This window comes from Carlito syrichta, unplaced genomic scaffold, assembly GCF_000164805.1.
Source record: "Carlito syrichta isolate Samal-C Ts95f unplaced genomic scaffold, Tarsius_syrichta-2.0.1 Scaffold304553, whole genome shotgun sequence".
In the NCBI taxonomy this organism is placed as follows: Eukaryota; Metazoa; Chordata; class Mammalia; order Primates; family Tarsiidae; genus Carlito; species Carlito syrichta.
The window spans coordinates 576279-580620 of NW_007248649.1; the positions used below are offsets into that span (position 1 = coordinate 576279).

The 4342-nt window shown below is 40.6% G+C and overlaps 1 pseudogene across 1 annotated transcript; it reads right to left on the reverse strand.

Annotated features, from left to right (window-relative positions):
- Positions 1-3613: 3613 nt before the first annotated feature.
- Positions 3614-3941, reverse strand: LOC103262548 (annotated as a pseudogene). The gene has a single exon (XR_504443.1). The product of XR_504443.1 is annotated as a 60S ribosomal protein L36 pseudogene (transcript).
- Between the last annotated feature and the right edge of the window lie 401 nt (positions 3942-4342).

The window sequence follows — 4342 nt, forward strand, 5'->3', positions numbered from 1 at the left end:
CGACTCTTGGAAGCAAAAGGAAGGGAGATAACTTATCTACTTAAGCCTTAGCTTTAATTCATCACTGGGTTTCTTTTTTTTTCCTTTTCCTTTGAATACAAATCTACCACATCCCTTCTTTTAAAGATGGTTTGCTTTCCCTTAATAGATAAGTAAAGTAATTGTATTTTTAATGATTAAATTCAATGATCTGATTCTACTGCAATTCTAGAACTAGTGTTTACTTTCAAAGATCATAGGTCTAAAATAATCAAAACTCTACTTTCAAACTCTCACAACTTAGATTGTGAGATATATTCAGTGTTTTGCCCACTTCTATATAATGAGGATATTTCTATCTTTTCACTAACTACACAAACTGGCCCTGATTTGCTGATATGGATTTAACAAATTCTTTTGAATAAAATAGCCTGTACAACAGCTTTAGTGACAGGTTGCTGTCCACTTGCTAGATTTTAAAGTTTTATTTACTAAAGCTGTTTGGGAAAGTTTTGATGTACAGTTTGGGTGACAGTTTTTCTGTTTCTTAATTCTGTTGCTGCCGATTTGGTTTTTATAACCACTTATTTTATTTTTAAAGGTGAGGACAAATGTTGAGAAAAGAGGGCTTTCTGGCAATTGTTTCACATGCTGGGGAGGGCAACAGGGCCAGATACTTAGAGTCTGAAGAGTTCATAGGCGATTAAAAACATTAACAAGGTTTTACTGCATCTCCCAGGATGGAAATAATTGCTTCATAAATGAGAAACCGGTTTTAGAGTGAACACGTCAAGAGTATCTACTTGGAAGCTAGAAGAGACAGAAACAGAAAACACGACTCCTGATTCGTGTTCCATTACTTTAATCGCTAAACACCCCTCAGTTTAAGCTAAAGAGATATAATGGTGCATTTGACAGACGCTTTCACATCAAGATTAGATAGGAGCCTGAAAGTCGAATGTTGAACCTTTCTTACCTTGTACGAGGATGTCACTCAAATCTCTCCTCTGAATTCCTCTTCTCTGACGGATTATGCAATTCAGAGCCATTCCTGGCTCAGCCCAATACTTTCCTCAGGTGAACCTTGCTTGACAGGAAACACCTGTGTGTACATAACAGGGTAATCATTCAAGTTGTATTCTGAGTGTACCATAGTGTTCTCACTGTTTCAAGGAACACTGAAATAAATGCTTTTGTAAAGCAGACTACCCCTTTTGTAATGTAAACAATATAAGCCTGGATAAAACTCCCAATCTACCTGAGTTTAGATTTTTGCATACTGGGTTTCATTAAAACAGAACATATCTGTAAATGAAAATATTTTAAGCCCCAGTCCTTTGCCCATCATAATGATTTTCAAAAATCTCATTACAATAAAACCCATTAGTTTGAATAATTAAATACAAAAAATGCTTTCTGCGTTATTGAAATTTTTTATTTTAATGGAAAAAAACAATTGAATGCCTGTTTTTAAGCTTCTATGTCAATCTTATTTTAAAATGGCAAACAGTATAATGACTAACAACATGTAGAAAACACACTGCAGAATGGGGGCTGTGACCAACGCCTACTTTTGGGACAATAGAAGCAGATAAAAAGGAACAAAACAGGGTCTGAGCTCTCCAAACCTTGGAGAAGGAGCAGCAGCAGTTAAATTGGTCAAAGTATTATTGTCACAACTCTGCAGTTCTACACAGGAATGGACACTGAGAAATGTAACATGTCCAATGTCATATGGGCTCTAAGCAGAGAGGTCGGAATTCAAAGTCACATCGCTGCACCTGATGTAAGTACTCTTAATCCCTCTGCCTACTATTAGGTAGAATCTTTAATTACAGATATTTCAACATTTTTGACTGACAAAGATGAAATTTTATGAGGTTCAGCGAAAATCTCCCTACCACTCAGAAATCAAAATGGGAGAAGGGAGTGATGACCCAAGGTGACCTGAGTCTGTTTTATAGTTCCAGAAAGAGCCCAGACTGTTTCGCCTCTTTGGCCCTGCACATTTCCATGCCACACCCACCCATTTTTGGATTCACTCTGCACAGTTCTCTTTTTGTTCAGGAATCTTTATAGGGCACCATCTGTTCACCGGGTCTTGCGCAAAGTGCTGGAGATACCAACCTGAGCACCACTTAGTCCCTGACCTTGAGAAGTCTACAGTCAATCTTTAGGGAGCAAAACAGGAGTCTGTCAACTGCCTGAGCAGAAAATCATTTCAGGGATGGGTCCAGCTGCCTTTGTACATGTGGGAATGGCCACCCTCTCAAAGAGGAGGTGAAAGAGGGCCCCATGGTTCTGTCCCTCCCACGCTGCATCCTCTGCTGCACCTGCTGGTTGCCAGAATCTCTTTACTCCTGCAGCTAAAGAGAGTCACAAGGGACTTGAGGGGGAAGAAAATCAGAAGCCTAGAACCCAAATGGAATGCTAGCCTTCCTTCACACCTCATTCGTCACTCTAAAATCCCTGTCATTTCATCAATCAAGTAATGCCACATTTCACTGAGGCTTACTTCTTTGAAGCTGAAGTCTCATGTTCTTGTTTCTATCCTACATGCTATAATTTAATTTTAGCAAAACCCCAGTAAATAAAATAATTTGGAAAAATATGGAAGTTAAATGAGACTTAGCTTATATACTTATATCCTCATGCATCATTATGGGGTGTTTACTACAAAGAGCTGATATTTCATGTAGCTTTAAAACCAATCAACCAACCCCGTTATTTCTTCTAGAGTACTGCCTCACAGTGCAGCGGATGGCTGATTCCCGCCCAGTGCACATGATTTCACACACGCCTCATAACCTCGAATGTTTTCTTTCAGAACAAGGTCTTTCCAGATATTTTAGGTGAGATATTAAATGTAGTCAGTTGCTGTGCTTAGTTCAGAATAGAGAATAAGCTCACCTTGAGCATTCCAGGAGACTTTTTCGCTTAAAAAGAAAGACGTATCCTTCGCTATGGCCAGCCCTTAGCACTAATAAAACAAACTCGTTTATCCTGAACACTGGGGTGGAATGTCATGAAATCAGAGATTATTAATGACATCTAATGGTTAGTAGTTATTAATGACATTTGTGAAAGCAGGATAAAAATAATAATTATTATAATTTCAGGTGTCGTGAACAAACAGTAATTGCAATAATGATTGCTATTATAATAATGAGTGAGAACATGATATCAGGTTATTAAATTGGTAAGGATAAAGGAAGCCAGCAAATGCATATATGCATATTTGATTGTGGGAGGCTGTCAGATAAAACATAATCGTTGCTCTTGTTAAAGACTGACCATGTGCCGGGGGCTGTGCCAAAGATGTGGCAAACATTATCTCATTTATGCCACAGAGACTCTTTAAGTATATATCATCATTGGAAGCACGGTTATCATTGATATACTAATGAAAAAACGGAGGTTTAGAGCAGTTATACAATTTGACAATAGCAAGTACATGGCTGGTAAGTGGCAAGAAAGGGATTTAAAACTTGTTTTATTAACACCAAAGTCCATGCACTTTACCAGTATTCTTTTTTTTTAATGAATAAAAACCTTTTCCAGCACTGCCGGCGTCCACTCCCCCCAGGCAGCAGAGCCTTGGATTCTGCAAAGGCTTTATTGGGTGCTGGGAGGCTCAGTCCTTCTTGACTGCAGCCTTCCTTATGGCGGCCAGCACGTTGCTCAGCTCCTTGCGATTCCTCTTGGCGCGGATGTGCGTCCCCACCCGTTTCTTGATGAACTTGAGCACCCGCTTGTCCTTGGAGACCTTGAGCAGCTCCGTGGTGCACCGCTTGTTGCGGGTGAAGCTGCACACCTCTGGGATCATGTCCCGCACGAACTTGGTGTGTTGGGTCAGGTGCCAGCGGTGGCAGCTGTGTCTTGGCTTGCTCACATTCTTGGTCACCTTGTGGCCCTTGTTGAGGCCCATGGCCATGGGGTCATGCAGGGCCATGGCTGCTGCTTTCCAATGGCTGCTGCCATGGAAGCACCAGTATTCTGTTTACTGAAAATCAATGGACATATCCTGTTATCTAGAACAACACTGGCACGAGCTCCATGACCAAGTATCTTGATTTGTCTAAGACTGACAAATCATCTTAGACCCATGGGTCCTGAGCTGGCATTAGGACCTTCCCACAGACCAGTATGGTGAGGACCCCAAAGGGACAGGTTTCCAGAACCCCCCAGTTTAGGAACACAGAGTCTTTCTGTAAAGAAGATGGATATAGGTTACTCTCCTGGGTTGGTTACAACCAGGCCCAGCTCTGCTTAGCTTCCGAGATCAAACTAGATCAAGCACATTCAGAGTGGTGTTATTATTTGGATATTCATCTCCTCCAAAGCTCACGCTGAAGTTTGGTCT